Here is a 23,507-nt window from a genome sequence, read left to right as displayed (position 1 = left end):
AGTGAAGCATGGGGAACTTTTACCCTGCCCCACTATCTTCTAGAAATTCACCCTGATTCTAGTCTTTTCACATCAGAGTTCCTGGGAGGAGAGAAGGATGGAGCAAGTTTTCCTATTCCCTGATGCTATGCTGAGAAGAGAATGTATTAAATTGGTTCTAGCAAAGCGGAAAAGTTGAGGGGAGAGAAACCTGCTGAGCCCCTTTGGGCCCTTCTGCTTGCTGAAAGTCTCTGTTTATCTCCTTGCTACCGTGTTTCACACACAGGGGGGTTTTGTCAGCTTTTGTGCTAGAGTTTTAATCCACCCCTCTGTCTCTGGCAACCTGCCAGTCAGTCTCCCACTTGCTTGAGTGTTTTTGGCTTTTAGCTACTTTCACAGGTGGCAGCCGCAGCGTGCAATCGAAACAGCTGGCTGGGGCAGCAGGTGGCCAGGAGTATGTCTAGCAGATGGTTGCCTTCCGCAGGAGGGTTGAATAATGGGGAGAAGTATAGTTGTCCTCTAGGATCTGTGGCAGCTGCTTGAAGGTGGTGCTAAGAAACAAGTTTCATTGCAGTGGAAGAGTTACAAGTGTTTGTAAATTTTGGGGGAGGATGAGAATCTGGTATGCTTAGTTCAGGAATAGAAAAAGTCAGGTGAAATACTTGCTAAAGACAAAATGTCCTTTTGTAGCTTGTGTTCTAAGTCACTAAACCTTTATAGAACTTTCCTAGTTTACAGCATTTCTTGACTACATTTTGACTGATAACCAAAAGAAAGGGGAGTAGTCTTCTGTCTTTTCCAATCCACATCTTGTAGATAAGGAAGAATGTGAGATTAAAAAGGAACTCTTAGAGAAATCTAGCATGTGGAAGACTATTGATTCCAAGGCTAGAACATAATATTTTATTTTTATTTATTTTTCTATATAAAAAAGAACTGTAAGAAGCAAAACGAACATAAGCAATATATAAGAGTTTAAAAAGAGCCCAGTTAAATTCTTTACTATTGGGAGGTTTGTCCCTCAATGCTGCATTTTCCAAAATTGTTACCACTTCGTTTCATTCGGCACTCCAGCATTGGAACAATAGGTGATTGCTTCATATTTTCTGAAAGGAAATATATTTTACACTGTCAAACCTAGTCTACCTTTTTTTTTTTACTTGAATACTTCAAAAGAAGCAATAAATCAAGCAGATATTCATCTATCCAACACTCTTAATTATCTGAACATTAAACAGGCAGCCATCCTCCAGCTCTTTCTCTTCCCACATTATGGTGTCTTTCTCCCACAGTCAGAAGTTATCAAGTCTCCTGATTATTAGTGAACTTCCTAAATAGCTGTGTAGAGCAGGGTGAATCGTCCAACCCATTAAAATGACATTAATGTAAATACAAATGACACCTATTTCATTTTGTGTTAATTTGGTCCTTCTTACTGATAAGAATCAAAAGATCACTTTATCATATATGTGACTAAACCTGTGAATAGCCAGTCCCGGTATATGTTTGATCTGTTATTTTGCTACTCTGCATTAGGATTTGAGTTGAAGTCTGGAGTTGCTCAATCGTACAAGCCTTCTGAGGGTAACATGTCATTCAGCCAAGTAACGATTGTAAATTTAATCTGAATTCAGAGTACTTGATGTGATCATCAATGTGTTTTGGACTGCAGAGAACCTCAACCATGTAGAGATTTTAGTTCTGAAATCATAATTGTTACTTATGAAACGCCAATAATTTGGAGACCTTTTTTTCTCTAGTTACTTATGTGTATAGTAAATAACACCATTAGAACATTGTTTTTGTGAGATAATGATTCAACTGTCTACAGTGCTAATGCTTCATTGTTTGTCGTGTGGGACTTGGATTATTGCCTTGGAAAACAGATAATTATTTTGTTTCCTAATTTACAGACTTTCAATTTTCTCAGACTCCAGTTTTAGAAAAAGATGGTGTCAAATGGAGCAGAGATTTTGTTCGAAGAAGTGCAAGGAATAACATAACTCTTTGTTGGTTTTTATCTTCAGTGTTTACACACTGAGAGGGCAAATGGTACATTTAAATCAATAAAACCACATCTTACATTTAATTCAACACATTTTAGAATTTAAGAAAAAAACTAGACTCGCTTTTTCAAGCTCTAAAGAAAGAGGAATGAACTAGCTGTGAGCACAGCTGGATTTGATAAAAGGAGGTACTAGCTGCTGCCAATCTCTAGCTACTGTGGATCTGTCAATACTGCTCAATAAAACAGGACTGAGGAGCAAGATCAAGTGCTAGACCTTTAGTCTGCCACAATTTGTAACTGCTGCCTTTGGCTCTGGCCCTGTTTTGGACAGCTTTCTCCAAGATAACACTGGAACACAGTTTGCAAATAGTTCACTCCAGGAACCACCCCTAAAAGACAAAATGGGCAAAAGTGCCCCAGCTTCAACACACTCTGTCCTACAACACTGCTATACCCATACTTTCTCATGTACACCGTCTGAGGCAGATAACACTGACCTTCAGTCTCTTCTAATCTTTCTATCATTTGTGGACTATAACATAACCATCACAGTATTTCTGAAGCTATGGGCTCAAACGCACACACAGAGAGTTATGTCTAATGATCACAGGGTGTATCATGCAGAGGACCAGGGAGACCCAAAGCCCAGAGGTGGGTAGTGAAGGTTCAGTCTGTTTGCTGCAGAGGCAACTTGCCCTACTATGTCTGTGCCTTTTGGCTTCAGATCCAGGAAGTGCTGCATAGGTCTCTTAATCTTGTAAATGTCCCCTAAAGCACAGACTGACATTGAAGGACATAATAGAAAGGCCTGGTTTGTGTGCAAGAAATGATTCTTTCAGGCAAAGCTACAGGCGTATTGGCAGGTGTTCTACACTTTAGTAGGAATATTTGTAAAGTTGCTGTCTATACTGTTCCGTGTACAAATGAGAGAAGTCTGAATCCATACCTCTTCACAGTTTATGAGACTCTTTCCATTGACTTTAATGGCCTTTTAGTCAGGTAGTTATTCTGTGGGACTAAGAGCATGACATGTTTTGCTAGAACTAAGTTCACCCATTTAATTTAGATGGCTTTGCACATAACATTTATTTGCCAAAGACCGAAGGTGTTGCAGATGCTACAATTCCTCTTTATGAACTGAAATATTCTGACTGAAATAATAAATATCTTACACTTAACTAAAAGGAAAATAAAAATAAATTCCAAAGAATTAAAAGTCAAATTGCAAACACTACTGGGAAAGGTTAACAAAGAACGTAAACATGGCATTTTAACATTTTAAATATAAGAAGGAGTTCATTCTCTCACTCTGTTAAAAATTACCACTTTTGAAAAAAGAAATCTGTTTAAAAAGCTATAAAGCAATCAAAGCTATGCCTTTTTGTAATTTAGTGAATATGATAGAATCTGGTGAATCCTTGAAAAAGAACATAAATAACATAGTTGTGCGTGTGTCCGTTTTTAATTATTTTAATGATTCTTAGTAGAACAAATGTCTTGAATGTTTAGAAATCTAGGAATGCTTTTTGTTTTTCCAAATTGGGTGCAGGCAGGAAAAGGCAAAGGCAAGGCACCTTTGTGATCATATATCCAGGTGAGGATGGAGTGAAGCATGACTGTTGACATCATTAGTTGTATTTGTGCAGGCAAGTATTCAGCTACATCTAAATAAGTTACTGAACATGGAGATAACTGTATGTGTGTGTGTCCTTTGGAAAGAGGAAATTCCATGCCAAAAATCATAATTGAGGCGGATTAACATTGTCAAGTGCAACATAAAAAACTGGCAAATGCCAAAGGTGTCAGTGCGTGTTACTGTAATGAAAAAACACGGCACTATGTATATGTACAACCTACTTAGAGTTGAAAAGATAAACTAAAAAAGGTGAAAGATTTCTGAAAATAAAACAAGAAACGAAAAGACCAACTGGCCTTAATTCTTTTAGCTTCTTCATGATTTATAAGGTAGCACTAAGGAACATGTTTTTCAGTACATTGTTTTTCCAAACACTGCTTGTCTGATTTATTTTTGGTTTGGCTCCTTTTACATTTAAAAATGTTGAAGCTGACAAATGTAGTTTTTCAGTTACGCTGGAAAATTCCCTACTAGCTTCAAGTCATATCTATAATAACCCCTCCAATAATGTAACTGAATATGAAAGATGTGTGTTGTCTTTTGGATATCCTCTGTAGAAAGGACTGAACAGACCATTTTGGTGGTCTGTTGCTGTGTCTCTGATGCTGGGATGTGATGGACTATAATGACCCGCTTGTGGAGTTGAACACGACTGAGGAAGCAGAGCGGGTGTTGCTGAGGAAGGAATTTTCAGAGCAAGGCTCTGTGCAGATGTCACACTAGGCTTTCATCTGTGCCTTTCATCTTTTATCCATTAAAAATGTTTTATTGTTGCTTCCTTCAAAAACAAAGCAGAGAGCCAAAACCCTTCCTGATGGATACCTCACATAATCTTTGCTTGTCCCAGAGGGACATTTGGCAATGTAAACCAGAATAGTCATAAATCAGGAAAGCTTTTGACAAAACATTCATCTAGTTCTGTCACTTCAAATGGATAATTTTCAGTCATGAATTTGATGGATGCGGAAGGGTTGTTTTGGTTTTTGTACTGTGAAAGACTGCTGGAAAAAGATGACTGAAAGTAATCCATGAAGTTATGCGTTTACACTAAAATTTGCTTTAGGTATTCATTGAGCTAAGCCAATATATAAAGAGTGACCAGCTTTAATAATCTGAAATGTCCAAATCATAAGTAACAGTAGCTGTGATTTAAAGATGATGCAAATTTCACAAATCAAGCTGTAATGATTTTGGAGAGTGAAATCCTCAGTCGGAAAGCAAAAGAGCATGGAGAAACTTCTTTGATTCTCAGCTGAGCAATTGGTGTGTTTCACTGGTGAAATGTTGCCTTCTGCAGCCGAGAGCAGTCCTGCAGTTGAGAGGGGTCCTCCAGTGGCTGCTTCTCTGCTACAAAGTCATAGTGCTACCTAATTCTGATTGCTGAGGTGGAATACTAGGAGGGGGTGCCTCACTTTAAATTTGCCAGATATAATGTCTAAAAAGTTTATTTTCTTCATATTTGGTACGTGCACTTTCCGGTTTTGCCTTTTGTGAATGTTTGGAAACTATTTCATTATGATCTCCTTTGCATAAAGCTTTTTTTTCTATAAATGGCAATTATTGTATGCAAAATAAATCTGCAGATGTTTCAAAATTGCATCAGATTATGTAAAACGTTTTATAACCCTTGTTCTATTGTAGGTCTTTTTCTCTTTCCAGCTTAGCTTCATGTTTTAACTGTAGCTGTTTGAACCAGTTTTTGGCAAAATTTGTCTCGAGCTGCCCTAGAGAGTTGTTTTCAATCCACTTTTCTTCAAATGTGTGTTGCGAAGTTCTTACCACATGACTTGAATAATGCAGTGCAGGCTCAGAGTTTCTCGGATTGATATGTTGGGAGTCCTTATTTATAGTTATCATGCAATTGATCACAGCCTTGTCTGACAGGCTTGAGTTTAGTAAATCATTACCATTTCTGAACACTTTCAGTGTATGAATAAACAGAGAGAGGTTTCAAGTGGATAGTATAATAATTCAGTATAATGAATTATTGGTCATCTTAATGTTGCTGTTGGTTGTATGTTTCTGTGGTTAATATTTCTAGGTTTAATCATCATTCTCCACCAGAATGAAAGCTGGGCCTTGGACTTTTGCCTAAATGACTGAAACATTAGGAAAAGGAAAATCATGAATTAGAATTTGTTGAGTATGTTCCATCAGTACATGATTTAACAGAAGATTACTTTGTCACTAATGGGTATTTTTCTGAGAAAAAAGTCCTTAATGTAAAACCAAATATAATTATTAACAGTTTTTAAAATAAAATAATTTTTTTAAAAAAGGCAATATTTCTATGGACGAAGGGGGGAAGGATTGATAAGAGGTCCTGCCAGGTAACAGTGAAGAATTATTATCATTCAGTATTTTTAGGTGTCAGCATATGAAGAGTATTTCAGGATTAAACTCATAAAACCCCTGCTGTTTGAAAATATTTCCTTAAGCATTAATTGCTTTCTGAATGCTCACCCACATTAAATGGTATATTAGACTGTAATTGTAATGTTGGCATTTGGATGGGGATCAAATTAAAAATAAGCTGAGAGAGGAAAGAAAGAACTGTCAGGTGAGTTGTCTTTGTGTGGCTCTTGCTTGAACAACACTGCTAACATGTTGTAATAACCTCCTTTTAAGCAAGAGAGTTATGCAACAGACAATGTAACATGTAGTCTCATTCAATGTTTTCTTGTCAAAGAGCCCACTTGGTAGAAACTGATGTATGTTGGACCCTTCAATTCAGTAACAGAAAGTATCCAGTGAATCTAAAATAATTAAGATTCCTTCCAAACATACAATCCATAAAATTCTACCCAATAGTTCATACAAGCGGTAGACATCTCAGTCAAAAGACAGACGGATGAATTGCTCTTTAGCTTTCTCTGTGATGTCTAGCAAATACACAGAATGCTGTTCGGTAAAGTTCATGACATTATTTCTTTGTTTCAGAAAAAAAAACAGGCTACAAGAACTGACTTTGGTCTCTGAAAGGCCATCATTCCTATATAAAAATACTCAGAGATATGTTATTGCAATATTATATTAGTAATGAGTGGCTGAAAGATTAATATAAAGTAGTTAGTACGGAAATTTTCACTGCATTTTTTTTGAACAAAATCAAAGCTTTTCACAGAAACATTGAGCTTAGATGCAAACATTCAGATGGTATGTGAAGTGCCAGATGAAGTTGAAAAAAAAGTCTCAATATTTGTGCTAGTCACTGGAGATGTGGAAGTAGAGACTTGTGGCTGAGGTAACCCAGTGAGTGCCATACTGAGCTATTTTGAATTATTTCTTCCAGCCCCCTCCCCCCCCCCCCCCCCCTTGTTTAAAATTGTCCCATTCATTCTAAAGCAAGTCATCAGCATTTTTTTCAACTCAACTTAGAGGACATGCTATTTTAAGACAATCCCTAATACAGGTTATTAAATCAGCTATATGTCTTCCTCTTGGTGTTCCTCTGAATTGTTCAATCCTAAACCGTTAACAGATTGTCTTAATTCTTAGCTTGAAAGCATATGATCTTTTAAACATCATCCTTTATGAAATAGCCTGTGCAGGGTGCCACCTGGCTGCTATTCACTGATGGCTGTTTCTTAAGGGAAAATCTATTTGTTTATGTAAAAAAAAAAACAAAAAACAAAAAACAAAAAATATGTTATGGAGGATGGGGTTTAAGACAGGATAGATTGCTGGCATCACATATATGGGAAATTATTTGGTTGTAAATTTGATCAAAACTTTAGTGCCGGAGTAGCTATTGGTTTTCGTCTGTCTTTCTTTCAAAGAGCTATTACAAATTACCTCCACCAAAAAGATTAAAAGTTGAATATAAAGTTGTTTCTATTCATACTTTGTTTCTACTTAGTTCAAGATTTTAGTAGACAGTAGCAAAATAATATGCTGGCTCTTGCTCTCATCAGAAAAAAGATTAGAGAACCAAATTTCCAAGGTGTGATTGAGCCATGCAAGCAAAAAGGAATGGAGCATTTTCAGCTCTAGAGTGGTGCAGGTTCAGTTGTGTGGATAAACAGACATGGAAGTAAAGCAAACATCTTTTATTAGTATTATTAACATTATTAATAATGAGAAGAACTGCAGAGGTGATCAACTTTAAGATGTTTTAGGAGATGGTTTTTAGAGATGGCCCGAAATTTTGTCCACTGCTGGCTGTTCTTGATTTCCTTACAAGGATATAGATAAACCGTAGTGAATGAGCAAGTAAATGAACCATCTTGTAGTAAAACTAAGAAAAGTAAAGTCCTCCTCATTAAAAGGAGAGAGAGCACTGAGATAGATATTATAATGATATAGTAACAAAACTTAAGTGGTCACTTGAATAAAGAAGCAATGGCATATACACAAGTGGATGATCTTTTTGACTCAGCACCATCCCTGTCTCACAAACTGAGATTTCCTTTCTCATCCATCTAATAAATGGCTTGGAGAATTTAAGTATTTCGATGTAAACAACAAAGCAGCCCTCAGCATATCTCTCAACAAAATCCTGTTTTATGCTTCTTACTCTTCATTTTTCTAGCTTGTGTAGCAGGGCTTATATCCAAGTAGATTTAAAAAAAATTAATCTTTTTTCCCTTACATAAGTGCTCGGTTTTCATGTTCAGCTTCCCCCAGCAATTTTTTGTGGTCTGTCATCCAGTGAAATTAAAATAACTGTTCCCCCAAGGCCGCCTTCTGCTCCATTCCCAGACCTGCACGTTCTCACATGTATGCAGTGGATACAGATATATGTACACTGGGGCACATGCCTTGCTGCATGCAGTCTTTAATCTATGGTGTTTCATGTTTGGAAACTGAAAGATTTCTTCAAGATTCGCTTGGAAATGGGTAGAGGATATAATGTGCAAAGCAGCGTGCATCTGGCTGTTGAAAGGGTTGAAACTGGGAATTCCCTCCTCCCAGCTCTGCAAACATTTCTGTCTCTCCTGCTTCAAGAATCCGGTTCTTCTCCCACGCTCAGAAGTCTGAGCAGTCTTCACTGGTTTGGGAGAGAATTGCCACAATGTTCCCAGTGTCTGTACAGAAGGGTGGAACTGTGTTTGAAGTGGTGCAACAGAGGCTTTTGGCTCTCAAAGAGGTAAAGAGTAGTCACTGGTAGTCACTGAGGGAACTGAGGACAGCAAAGCAAAATATCTTTATAGGAGAAAGGATGCAGAAAAGCAAGTGGAGAGCACAGATAAGTAGTACAGTAAGTAATATAGTTCTGCTGTGTTCTCTAAGAAATAAGAGAGTTATTTTTTCCCGACTGTGAAGTTTAGATTCAGGTGAAGACCTCCTGAGAGAACTGGGATATCTAGAACCGCTTCCACAAAAAAAGGCATTATTCTCAAGTATATATATACTGTTACTCTCCACTCTCTATATAGTGTAATTTTGATCTGATTACCTACATGTTCCTCTGGAGACCCTTGTGCTTAGACATATAACCACTCTGTGCTTCTATCTCAGTATAAGTTATTGATTCTAGAAAACAAACAGCCATCAACTTCCTTTTAAGAGGAGCCACTGGAGACTTGTACTTGATCATTTCACGCAAGTCCTGACTCTGACTGAACTGTCCTTCTTTACCTGACATAGCTTTTCTAAGAACCTGCAAAACTGTACACCAAACAGTGGCAAGTAAATAGCCAGCTGTTCATTCAGAGAAACAAGGTCTTGGATTTTTTTATGTTGGAAACACGCAAGAGAATATTGTCCAGGCAGTGGCACAGGCAAACCCCCAAACTCTGCTATTCTGTACGCAAGGGTAGTTCTGGCTGATGTGGTTTAGCCAGTGTAAAGAATAATGTGGAGCCTTTGTTCATAACCTAAAATTAATCTATATCACAGAAATTTGTAAATACTTGCTGTTTCTGTGGCAGCTGAGCCCCAACTAGAGGTGCTTGACAGAACTTGCCTTTCAGTTGCAGTGCAGTTGATGGGACTGAAGGCAGACCAAAGTGACATTCACAACTTAGCAATGCAGTTCTTTGCCCACTTATTCGCGTTACTTTTTCCAAAAAGTTATGGTAGTCAACAGAATATTAAGTCTTCCTGAAGTGAACCACCATATCCTTGGAGGCCTGCCTGTCATTAGGTCATATCTTTTGAAACTGCCTTATGTTCTGGGGACTCATCATCATATGGTCAAATTGCTTCTCTGTTCCTTCCTCTGTCTCGGGAACTCTCCCGACTGTCTGCTGAGGCCAGGCCCTCTGAAGAACCTAATCCAGTGTCAGAGCTAGCTCTGCTTTGTACAGGGAACAAACCAGAGGACCTCCTGAGGTCCCCTCTGATACCAGCTGTTATTTGTTTCTGTAAGTTACAAATTAATTCTGTAACTGTCTTGGCTTGTTTACTGATTCAGTTTCCCCGGTCCTTCAATTCTTGAGCCATCAGGGTGGTCCTTAGATAAGGGCTTGCAGAAAGGGCACTTTCATTTTAGGAAGGATTGAGAATTATATGAATGTTTCCTAAACAAGCAACTTGGTATTATGTATCATCTGTTGGATGGAAACATTCATCAGTAGCTTTCTGTAGTGTTCCACACAGGTTATGTTACAGCTGAAAGTATCATGGTGAAAACCACAGGATAGGATCCCAGACAGACAGGAATAGTCAAATGATATGTTCAGCCCCAAGGAATTCCACTTGCCATCAGTGATGACAGTGTTGGAGCAAACACTCCATCGCGCAAACGTTAATACTGTCTTTCACCTGGAAGTGAATGAAGTATGCTTCCTCCTGTCTCTTATCAGTTCCTTGATATGTAAATGCTGACATTCAATTGTAACCAGCGAGGGATTTTATCTTTTACGTTAGAATAAGAGCAAATAGCATAGCAGTAGAGATGTGCACTTTCTTCTGTAACATCTGAAGAAACCAAGCCTGACAGCAAGCTGGACAAACCCAAAATTATTTAGTAAAATAAATATATAAATAAATAAATAAATAAATAGAGAAATAAATAGATAAATAAATAGATAAATAAATAGATAAATAGAGGGGCTATTTTTAACACTGCTTAAATAAAGAGTTGTTTCTTATTCTTATATTCATTTGTGTCAATCAGAATTTTTACAAATATATAATGGAAAATATGAAGAAACATTGCTAAATGAAAACCTTTAAAAGAAATCACCTGATTGTTCCATTCTGCCCACATCACCACTCACATGCTTCGGTATAAAAGTTCTACACCTAGACAGAAAACATAAAATCTGACGATGATATTATTTGAAAAATAGCTGTATAAAAAGCTGTAAGTTATAAATGACAGCAAATGTTCTTTGGAATAAGAAACCAGTAGTTTTCAATTAGTGTTAAATGAGAAATTATGAAATGCCAGCTGATATTAAATGGGTATAAATGTCTGGATTAGTACAAAATTATCTGATGTCTGGAAAAAAATTAATGCACTGAATTGATATTAATCAGTCTCATTAGCTTTGGTGTGGCAGCTGCCATCTTGGCTAATGCAGAAGGGATTGAACAGGGATTTCCAGAGCCAAATCCGTGGGCGTAGATTAGCTTAAAGAACAGTCCCTCATCATCCGTGCTGTAACACATTATACCTTTTTAACTGAGGGAAGACCTTGTTTGTACGTCAGCAAGGGAAGTGAGGTTCTGTCCGGTAAATAGGGCACTACTATCTGTAATAGTTATCCTGTGAGCACTGGGCACAGAGGAGGTCAAACAGTAAACAAGATTTCAATGTTTCTTAGGGCTTGGCATAATGATGGCTGATAAAACTCTGCTTACCTAGCTCAGCTAATTTCTGCTTTGACCTGTAGCTTTTCCTTTGTTGAGTCTGGTATCAGAAGTCAGTATTTACTCTTCTACTTAACCTTCTCCACAATGTTATTCCATTGTGTGTGATGATTTCTATTAGGAGAAGCATTTTTGTTAATGAAACTTTTCTAATAGGCATTGCTTATCCAGCTTCTGAGTGACTTGCATAACCCACAGATCTCATGTATGTCTTTTTGTTGATAGGGCAGTTTGTTGAAATTAATTTAAGCAGCCATCGTGGTGAGTGTTTTTGAATTGTCAGTGCTTTGTTCTGTGTATCACTCAGAAGTACATTGCTTGGTCACAGTATGAAAATGGAAAGTCACTTAAATAATGGCTCATTTCAATAAAATTTTTTGCATCGATTTAAAGCTGACACATGCAGTCTTCAGCTGTTGCCCTGCTCTATCATCAGGAGTTTTTTTAAACAACAATTTAAAGGAGGTTTAAACAGTAATTTGCAAGGCTCACCCGTGGCTGCCACCCCATGAGTACTGTCACTGCTTTGCTGGTAGAAATAATATGGCGCTTATCCCTATTAATTTTTGGCACACAGAGAATTTTGCACACTCAGCAGAGGATACATCTAAGGAGAAATGTGGTTGATTCAGGGGTATTCACACAATAAAAAGTGAATGAGCATGTGTATGGTGCAAGGGGGGAGGAAAGTTATGATTTCTGCCTCTTAGTCTGCTATCCAGCTGCACCCTCACGTGGACCGAGCATAAGGACAGCACTTTGAGTGCAAGAAAGATACCTATAGCAAAGCCAGTGAGTTTCAAAGTCCCAGTAGTGTATTGTGTCACACGGCTGATCTATGTTTATTCTGCCAATGCAGTAATTGCCTCTGGAGAGCATGCTGCACTCTTTACCTGACTCAGGACGTATGGAAATATGACATCTGCTTACTGCAATAGTATTTCCGCAAATGTGATTGTGAATCTTGAAAACAGAGCTGAACTTTTCATCACGACAACTAAATCTTAATTCTGCTTTTCTCATGAGTGAAAAAATGCTTGGGGCTGCTATTTTCTCCCATATGATTGAAAAATGCTGACTGTACAAGTACCACATGGGAAGGAGGTGGCAATGTTGTTAAGCGGACCTATTTGCCATGGCATTTACCTCTCTGGCATAAAAGCAGCTTACAAACAACCACAGCATCCTATGAGAAGGAAAATAATCCTTTCCTCTTTAGTAAAGGAAAACAAAAGATAGAAAAAGTAAAGAATTTTCACAAGGTCACACAGCAAGTAAAATCAGGAATTTGAGACAGATTTTTATTCTTATATCTGCCTTAAATTCTTCTGACATTAAAATCTATGAATTTTAACCCTAAGACTATACGATTTGATCTGAAGAGCGTCACATAAGGTTTCCTGGATAAAAGCTTAAGAAGTAATACCTTCTTGGTTAGGGGTTCATTAAAAGGGAATTTAGCCTAATCAAAAGTTTATTCAGATCTGGGCACACAGTTGAACATGTCTCAACAGAGCTAAGACTTGCAAACCTGGATGAAACTTAATGTCTACTACCCAGCAATGAAAGAGCAACAAGCTGTCTGAAATGAGAGATTAATTTCAGCAAGCCTCTGCAACTAAGCCAACCTAATTTCACCTAGGTCTATGCCTCACTTTCCTACTGTGCCTGTGTTGCAGCTCTTCCGTTTTCCATGGTAACTAGGCCAGCTGTCGACTAGGAAAATACCCTTGGGCCAGCTAAAAAAGAAAAGTTTCCTCTTACTAATATCTTACAGCAAGCTTTCCCTGGTACATGAGCTTAACTTCAAATTCCCACTTCTCTTGTTACAAAGCCAATATTTGAGGGCAATAAAACAGTGAAATGGAAGATCAGAAGATCAGAAGAGACCAGTATTTAAAAAAGAGAAATCCAAAGATATTTCCTTCTCCTCTCTGCTCTCCTCTCCTGCCCTTGCAAAAGATACTACTGCTATATAGAAGGGTGAGCAAAAAATTAACAGAGACCAAGAAAAGAGCAAGAAAAATAAAACCAGAGAGGAAGAAAGAAAACAAGCCTGGAAAGAAGTGCTATGAAGATAACAGAAACACTCTTTGCAATGTAAATGCTTGTTCTTCTGTCCTGCCACTGAAAGCAATGAGCTGACAAGAGCCATCTCTCATGGTCTCATCTGCTTTAATTAAATGAAAACATGGTAGGTATCATCTTGTTTGAAGAAGATTTCAGAGTAGCCTTATGCATAAGGAGAGCTGCAGTCTGAAGAGGCTTCTTTCTTAGAAGAGTCAGAATCATGAAAAAATGTTTTTGGGACTCTAGAGACTCCCTTATTGAAAAGTCTGGTTCTCTGTCTTCTGCTTCCTGAAAACAAATGAGTTTTGCTAGTTATTTTTGAAGTGTAAAGGACCTTATGTCTTCATGATGCCACTTTGAGCTATGGAGGTTCGCTCAAAGTTATTCTTTTGACATGCACAGATGTAACAAGTTGGTGCGATCTAACGATCTGATCCATTTAACCTTTGTTGTTGTGCAGCATTGAGATGTCGCATGGCAAGTTGCCAGAAAAAGAAGACTTGACATCTTACAGAAAGCATACTATGTCAGATACGAGAGGACTACTGAAAACAGTAAAATCTTGTAATTACACTAAGGTACCATCATTGCTGAAACACCCAAAGCAGTACCTGCTGAAGGCTCATTATACCTCCCTATTCCTGTGTAGGCAGTGATCTGAAAAAAAGTTCCTTTTGTTAGCTATGGGGAAAAGAAGATAAGTAGGGCCACTAGCTAGAGCAGAGATGTCCAGATGAAAGTAAAGATCCAGAAGTCTGACATGTCAGGAAGTAATGTGGGATCAGGATCCTAGTTCTTCTTGTACCTGTATTAGTCGTCCTTAAAACACAATAGTTCTATAGACAGTTTCTTCCAGAGCATAGAGGTGATAGTGCCTTAAAAGAAATGTTAATTCTGCATGTATTTGGGATCTCATCCATCCTTCCTTTGCTATTGGCATCTGAGCACCTTGTCTGTAAAAGTCTGAGACTCAATTTGAAAGATAACAGCTTTGACTGTAGACGTTGTTAAACAAAACAAATTCTTGTAACTGAGTGGAGAGCAAACAGGAAAATGAGCAGCCCATCTCAAGATGTACTTCTATGCAGAATAAATTCTTTTGAATGGCATATTTGCAAAGCAATGTCACTCTCTCATCCTATATCCAACCCCCCCCCGCACTCCCGCAAAACCAAACCCCTCCCTCCCCATGCCCAGAGTGAGTCATAAGAACGGTGATCTGAAAACTCTAGGATTATGAAGTACAGATCTGCCTCAGAACGTATGAATAAAATCTGTAACTGCTCCTAATATGAGCAGACAAAGGCCGCAATGACCTTGTAGAAAGACAATTTTAGTTTTGTCCCTGAAGCTCCTTCTGTATTACTGTGTTAAAAAAGTAAAAAAAAAAACAACAACAACCACCACCAAAAAAAAACCCCACAAAAAACGAACAAGTGCATACAGCATTTTAAAGTGAAGTTGTCCGAAGTGTTGCAGTCTAACTCAGGTTTAATTCTGCAGTTTTGTGTAAGTCTGGCTTGCCCAGTGCATGCAGAACCATATAGAATTAGTTCTGTATCACACATTTTGTTTTACAGTGTCGTGAGGGATTCTTTGTTCTGACTGTGAAGCTAATGGGAAGCTACAGAAGCTATTCAAAGCCATTTTGGTAGACATGAACTACCCAAACAATAGGCAGATGAAGAAAAACATTTTCAGATTCTCCTCAGTGTACTGCTGTGATAACTGTGGCCTAAATTCAGATGCGGTACAAAGCTTAGCAGTTCCATTGGCTCTGGTGGACTGCTTCAACCTGGATTAATTTTGCGTTCTATTTATATGGTTTGAAAGTAGAGTAGCTTAGTCACCTCCTGTATCCAATTAATTGCCGGCATATTTGGACATCATCCCATTAAAGCCATTGGGTCTGCTTATTTTAGTGATGATTATCCCATCTAATCCCATTCATTGCAAGCTTCCAGTGCAGTTACCCACTGGGAAGAACACAATTTCTGTTATGCCTGGAATGAATGGCGCATTTCAGTTCCTGTGCCACAAATTTACTCTAAGCTAATTACAAAGATAGATGGTTGGTTGCTTTCAGGCTTGCCGATTCTGCTGTAAGTAAAATACTGCATGAAATTCCGACAACAATATGGTATTTGTTCTGAGGAGAGAATCCACAATTTTGAAACAAGTGCAGACAGGGACATACCTAGTCACATGAAGAAAGCACTGGCAGAGATTGAGCCAGACTTTTCAAAATTAATGCCAGACTTGAATGTCGTGTTTCTCATTGAATGCGAAATAATACTGTCTCATTGATAATCTTCGTGCAGACATTAAATGCAATACATTTGTTAAGCAGCTTTTTTTTTTATTATTCATAATACAGTTTTTGAAAGGCAGAGTTAATCATTGTCTTTGATTCTCTTTACTGAGACAGTGGTACTTTTCCTGTTAATAGTTGAGAACAGTTAGAAATGTAGTTACAAGCCTGAGCTTAAGTCACTCTCGGTATTAAGACACATCAGGGTGAAGGCATTTCATTTCTGTAGCTTTGGATTGACGCTTTATTAGTGTGGGATCTTTGGCAGACAGACTGTGAGTCCTCATCGTAGATTCTGAAGTTGTCCAAGGTCTGCTCTGTTGTATACAGATGTTGGAAGCAACCACTGGTTTTGTTATGTTGGTGTTCTGCTGCAGGTATTTTTTGTGTTCCTGGTAGTGTGTTAGTAAATATGGTCCTCTGATGCTTGCAGACCCCACCCAATGAAGAGAAGCAGACTGGAAAGAGACCGATGTTGCTAAAAATTTGCTTTATTTATTTATTAACAAACTGAAGCAGAAAGAGACAGACACAGTTAGCACTTCTTTTTACTAGATGATTCTTGTAGCACTTATATTGATGTTAACATATCCATTCCACAAATTGGAGAAGACATGTTCTGAGGGTGATCATTTCTTGCTTGTACTTTAGACCAGCTAGCATCTACTATCTGATAGCGATAGTGGTACCTGTGCACATTATACTCTCCTATTAATTATTGATACAGTTGATTTTCAAGGTGCTTTCTTCTCCAGATAAAACCTGGAATTTATTTTCTTAGTACAGAAGTGTGTGCAACTAACTATATTATGTATCAAATAAAACATTTTTCTGCTAGACAACCTTAGCAGGGTCTGGCAACTTACTTGCATAGTGTAGCATAGCCTTTGTTTTCACCGGTCTGCTGATTTTTTGTGAGTCAGCAGGACATGCATTCCACAGTTAAGGCATTCAGTGGGAGTGGGGGGAACTGGGTTGATTGAATCTATTGGATCAAGTGATTTGTCTGGATGCAAATTACATTGCCTTGTTCTTAAAGATCTTTGAGAGAAGATTAGCAAATAATGGCAACTAGTCCCTTTGCTCACAGAGAAATACCGTGTTTCTCGAGCCTAACCGGCATAATTTATAATAAGTCTGCAACAATTTTTTGTTGTCTAAGGGGGACCAACGTGTTAGACATCTGTTCTAATTTATGTTATAAAAAAAAATCAGAAAAACAAAAGCAAATATATCACATGGCCTTTTAAAACAAAACTTCACTTTTAGCAGCGGTATTTGCCTTTAAAGGATAATGTGTTGAAAAAATGAGTCTATAAAAGCAGATCTGTTATATGAGAAGCAGCAGGTGAGACTGAGTGCAGGTTTCTTATGTGAGAGGTGTGAAGAGTCAAAAGTGGACAGGTGCTGCAAGCTACTGAACAGCTGCTGCTCTTCCATCCTGTAGACTTACTTGGTTAGAAAGATTCTGAGAAAATATTTTACCACGCTTCACTCAGTCTACTCAAGAAAGGTAAACTTTCATTCTCCTCTTGTTCTAGAATAGAAAGAAGGCAAGACAAGCAGATGAGGCAGAGTTCTGCCAGCCCCCTTGCGCCTTTCCCTTTCTACTGGCTTTGTACTTTGTCAAAGAAAGGGAAAGTTCAGTCCTGGTCCTTCCAGTCACGTGGATGGCCTTGCACTGTGTTTCTGTAAAGCTATGGAAATTGCTCAGTACTACAGTCACTTGGGAGAACTGCTATGTCCCTTCCATCTTTGTTGTACATTAACTCTTCTCCCTAATAGACTTTGCTCCCTATTTTCCCCTGCAGAAATTGTGTTATTCTCAACATTGTTGAGGCATTTTGTGCTTCTCAGTTGTTCATTTGTTTTTCCATCCCTCGCTTTGTTGATTGATTGCCATGCCCCGATAGGTCTACACAGAATTGTGCTGTTGTTTTCTGTGTTTTCCTTTCTGACTTGTAGTACATAAATCACACCTTTCTAGAATTTGGGGTAAGTTTAAAAAAAGAAGTATTATCCTGTATCTGTTTTTTTAAAGGAAGTTGACAGAGATAACTTGTATGTTTCTCTTGAATAACAAAGGACCATAAGAACAGAGCCACTTTAAGGGTTTCCAGCAAGGTTAATGAAATTAAATTTTGCTGTCCAGTGAAGGCTTATCTCACTGAGGCTGTGAAGGAGGCTGGGAACAGATATTATATTGCAACAAGTGCAAGTGTTCCTTTCTGTTCTCTGAAGCAATAGTTGCTATCCTACAGACACATCCCTGGGAGCATCATCAAGTTCAGTCATCCATCCTAGGCACTGGGAAAGAGATCAGAAAAGCCACAGTCATATTTGCCAGCTTGGCACGCTGCTGCCTTAGAGTCTGGCTGTGTCTAAGGAGGCCGTGCCTGAGTGGACCAGCTAGCAAGTGGAACAGATGAGTTCTGCAGACTTGGCTGTACTCTGCAGAGGAGTAAGGGGAGTTGTGGGCATAAAAGATGGAGGACGACAGGTACTTGTTAGACTCTGGAATTCATTGGATTTCACAGTGTTTGTGCAGTACTTGCTATGTTGATATCTAGCAAAGGGATTATTTCCGTTATCACTGGCAGGGAAGTAAAAAACTTGTCCAATGTAATCTTAGGGAGATAAAAGAAAAAAAATAGGGAAGGTTTTACTCGCAACTGAGTAATTAATAGCGGCAGTTGCCCGTTCGTCCTTACGGCCTGTCACAGGCTAGATGGAGGTATTAATCTTCAGGTGCACATTTTTGTCGTCTCTCTCATCCTTGTGTCTGCAGCTAACTTGCAGTGGGACTTAAGAAGCTGCAAAGCTCAAATGCAGCCCCACTAACAAAACACCCGTTACTTATTCTCCTATTTAAGAATGAAAACAGTAAAATATTTTCTTCAAGAAGTCAAAAATTAAATCGGTCATATGCTTCTGGTGTGTACCACAGCTCTATGGCACAATAAAGCTCAAAGGACAGCTTAGGAGTGTTGCAGGATGTCTAATGAAAATCAGGACAGATGGCAACCTCAGACATAGAAAGAGTGCAGTGGTAGAGAAGTGTGTTTGTGTGCTAATCTTTGATACAAAGGGCTGTGGAGAATCATTTTTAAACAATTATTGCTATTATAAGCAGCAGTCTTGTACTAATGTCCTCTTCTTTTATGACTCGTCCTGCCTCTAGCTTAGTGAAACAGAAAACAAGCATGAGATATACCTTCACAACAAAGTGTATTGTCTTCCTTGGTCAAGTTTACCAAAGATTGACCAATGACACTAAGTACCTCAGCACTCACCTTAAAAACCTAAGGCACCTCATTTTCATGGTGAGTCTCTGAATTCAAGACACCTTAAACAAAGACTACACAGCGTGTGTGGTGGTAGGCAGGGCTTTGTATAATAAATACCAGACATCACTTGGAAACAGATTAACTAGAGTCATTACTCTGACTTTAACACCAGATGTAAATAACCCGGTCAAACTGTACCTCGCTCTTTCATAGCAGGTATGGGTTAAACCTGCAACAAGGTACTGGAGATCCTGGCCTTGGGTTTCTTTTGCTACAATGTGGTTTAACAGGCTACCTGCAAGCTAATCTGTCCTGTCAGGCATTACTCTCTGGTTCACCCTGCTCCCCTCTTTGAAGGAGACAAGGAACAGATGTTCAAGCAGCAGAGTTGTCTGAGCAGCCTTGCTCTTTCACTTGTCTGCCAAATCCAACTCAGAGAGCAGACTGGGTCTGCTGCAAGGCCTTTAGAGCACCAGCTTCCCTCTCTCCCCACACCACAGAAGGAGAATGAAACCAGCTCACTTGTTTTGGTACCACGATCCATCCGATCTCATTCCTTTCCTTCCTTTTTTTTTTTTCCCTTTATTTTTTTTTAATTTCCTTTTTCTCCATAGCTGCTGGTTTTAGCCCTCTTTTTCTACTTCTCTGACACAGCAGCCAACTCAGCCTGATTCAATCCCACCCTCCCTTCTGCCCTGTGGCAAAAATCTCTCCAGCATATTTGTGTTTCTGTACCTGGAAAATACACACACATGTCTGCAGTTGTGAGTGCCAGAAAATGGAGTTGGAGCCACCTTGCAAGCATGGAGTGGCTGCATTCAGAAAGGAAGAGAAACAGCTGCTTGCGGCAGTCAGGGCACCCCAGAATCTGACTTGGACCCTCTGACAGCTGCTAAGCAGGGGCAGTCTAGTTTGCTTCATTGCTAAATTTCAAGTCAGCATCCTTCTGTTTCCAGCCTTGTTCTATTTTGCAAAAGTGACCTTGGGACAGTGTCTGTATTCCCCTGGCTTTGCTGAGAATGAGGACATTTGTCCCAAATCAGAGAACCGTGAAGAGTGAGGAAGTCTCCCTGTTGTTAAGAGCAAGATCCTCTGTCTAGGCCTGGCATAAAGCCAGGCTTTTATATTGAGTTCTGTCTTAGAGAATCCTGTGAAAATTGTCAGAAAAAAACCCACTTTCACATACTTCGTTACTGGCAGCCTTGAGTTTTAAATCATTCCAATTTTGTCGTCCTCTGTCACAGCTAGGCATCCTGTTCTAACTTGAAAATTTCATCAGTGTCTTGAGCATTTCTCCATCCTGCAGCCTCAGAAGTTGCAGACTTTCCTGTATCTGCTGAGTTCTCGCAATGGCAGGGTGAAGACGTGTGCACCAGGAAACCAGGAAGACAGAATTACAACTGCATATTTGTTCAGTTGTTGAATAAACATTTCAGCAAAACCTACAATGAGTCATCACATTAAAAGCTGTCCTTTGTATCCTTCTTGAGACTGCTTTTATAAAATGAATATACAAGTCAGATCTGGTTAATTCAAATAATTTTGTAAATTAAGGTCTACAGGCTTTTAAAAGCATATCTACCCCAGTGAGCAGGCAGAAGGAAGTTGCGCTGCCTGCACAATTGCTAGACACATTTTTGAGTGCAGAGCCCAGAGTCCCTCATGGGGCTGCAGGGGAAGCACATGCACTGTCAAAACCTGCCATGTGGGTTCAGACTGTGGAGTGTGTGCTGGGCTGCAGCTGTCACGGAAATGGATTTTACCAGTGAGATCACGATGACTGCCTCAACTTTCCCCATGGACTGGGCTCAAGAAGCACATGTGAGAGGATTCGGACCCTATACATCCTCTGTCCTTGTGTATGCCTTATGTGTAAGCTATCTGAATCTGGCCCATAATTGTTTCTCAGGTTGAAAAGAAATCTTTATATCATATGTGTATATAAGCTTATTTTCTGTGAACACTCAGCCATAAGAATAGTCAAAAAATGGATCTTCTAAGTTGATCTCCATTATGCAGGAAGTAGCTCTGTTTAAAATAGGAAAACATTTTGGTTTTGCTGGTTTGCTTCCTGTATGTGAAGTCCTAAGCCTTTCATTTTACGGAAATAATAGTTGTTTTAGTGTTCTGTATATCTGAGAGTAATGATTAAAGGGACATCTCAAACATGAAGAGGTAGCCTTTCTGGATTCCCTAAAATGTACCGATAAAAATGGAGTAGGTGAATGAATACGATTTAGATGCTCAAGAGCTGATTCCAATGCAAGCCGAAGCGCAGACAGAAGATTCTGCACCAACATAACATGGCTAGTACAAAATAGATATCGCAGTGATGTCACCTTTTCTTAGGTGCATTTGCACTTGTCTTTGCAAGGCAGAAGTGAACAAGTTCATTCTGCCTGTGCTCCAAGAGAAATGTAAGCTGTTTAGCTGGACTGAGACTGAGCTGGGCTCTGCTTTGATAGGCTAAAATTCCTACCCATATGACAGTTTGGATTGTGCCAGTAATGCTTTTGTTTAAAAAATAATCACCAAGCCCATTTGTGACTCACTGTCGAAGTAGACAGATTATGTCTTTGTTTTAAATCACCTTGTTTGCCTGCAGCTGAGCTAAAATGCCACTGTAGATTGTGATTCAGTATCCTAAATGTAGGCTATTTTAGACAGCATAGGGCATCCGAGAGATCTGCATGGGACTGGCACACATGGGATATTGCCTCTAGTGGACCAATGCCCTTCCAAGGCAGCAGCAGGAGCCCAAATAGGATTTCCTAGGATATCTGAAATGGCATGAGGTATCTACATTTAAGCAAATGAATCTCATACTTTGGAATCTTGGACTTTGAAATCTGGAAGAATTGGTTTATCCACCATCATATATGCATGTGCTCTCAGCCTTCTTTCATTTATGGAGGGTTCAGCATAAGCATACAGCTGCCTCTATGTGCTAGGGTTTGCCTTCCACCAGGCACTGGAACGACAATTTGTATTTCTTTCCAATCCAGAAAGTAATTATTTGTTTTTACTAGTCTACAGAAAGAAATGTCATTTCAATCTCCTCCAGAGTGCTAATAAAGTTCTTGTATGTCTTCCCTTTCATGTCTAGGCATTTCTGATAGAAACACCACACATTCTTTTAAGATTTTCAGTACTTATAAACCCTTAGATGTTCAGAGGTTTTGTGTAACTGGAAAGGCTTTCGGAAACCAGTAGGTGATATTATTCTACATCAAATTATATAGGAAAAGAGGACCTAGAAGAATCGTTGCCTTATAAAAGATGACAAGAATCCCTCATCACCAAAAGATGCGTGGTCTGCAGTAGCAATATTGTAATGCCTTATATATGATTTGAAGGGTTGAAGTATTTCTAGGAATTATGATTTTTTACCTTTAAATATCTGTGTTTGATGTATCTTGTTCTTGTGTTTTGTTATGTGATATATTCATATGCGATGTGCCTTGAACGTGAACAGCTTCTCTGATTTCTGTCCTGTGAAAAATACCATTATTTGTTCAGTTTGAGTAACACGATCAGTTAAGATTCAGACATTTATAAGGAATTTAAGGTTTGATATGTGCTTAAGGATGAAGTTGTGGGGAGGAAATTTTGGACAAAAGCAAAAAGCAGTTCATCAGTCCTTCAGGCAAAGGGAAATCTCAGGCCATGGGTGGGATGCTAGTAGCAATATAAAGTTGGTGATTCCATCTACACTTATAAAAATAAATCAAATGTGTACAAAACCTCTGGCCTACATGAAGAAAAAAAAATCCCAGTGATTAATTCAAATAAGTAAAAAAACCCTCAAACTCCACAGCTTTTGTGGCCCAAATGAATGTGTAATTAAAGAAGACTGCATGGTAAAAAAAAAAAAAAAAAGTATGTTTTTTGTTTTATTTCTGACTTTTATGTTGGTAGTAACTCCAATTCCAAAGCTTTTACAAACTTCAGTAAAACCAAGAGCTGAGTTTTTGCTCTAGACCAACACTTACCAGTAAAGAAAGGAATAAAATGGGTTCATTTCACTCTTTTTAGCAGTATAGCCAGTTTCAGAAATGTCTCAACTTAAAATAGTGAAAGTTTCAAGAAATTATGATACATCTGAGACTAAAACGGTCTTTAAACACACGTCCTAGCTCAAAGATGTTCTTGGTTGTGTAAGCGTACTGGCAGAAGAAAAAAAAAAAAAAGAGAATAGATTTAGGGATATATATTTAAGACTGGACTTCAAAAAATACAACTTATTTTCACTTTGAAAGATTTTCATGCAGAAGTAAGAAGCAATACAGGCACTGCACTATGTATGACAATAGGAAATGGCAGGTTCCTATTGAGTCAACACACTTGGAATCTCATTAGTTATCAAATGGGACTTGAGTACTGCCAACAAATAAGCAACATTTTTTTCCATTCTCTGCTTCTCAAAGTCACCAAATACAGATTAGTCTGGAGTCC

General features: G+C 38.7%; 1 protein-coding gene across 1 annotated transcript in view; it reads left to right on the top strand.

The window, feature by feature from the left end:
- The window catches only part of PIK3C2G (phosphatidylinositol-4-phosphate 3-kinase catalytic subunit type 2 gamma), a 205,741-nt gene that overhangs the window by 98,969 nt on the left and 83,265 nt on the right, over positions 1-23,507 (top strand). The window lies entirely within an intron of this gene.

Source organism: Leptosomus discolor, chromosome 1 (genome assembly GCF_034619465.1).
Source record: "Leptosomus discolor isolate bLepDis1 chromosome 1, bLepDis1.hap2, whole genome shotgun sequence".
Lineage (NCBI taxonomy): Eukaryota > Metazoa > Chordata > Aves > Leptosomiformes > Leptosomidae > Leptosomus > Leptosomus discolor.
This window is presented reverse-complemented; position numbering and strand designations above follow the sequence as displayed.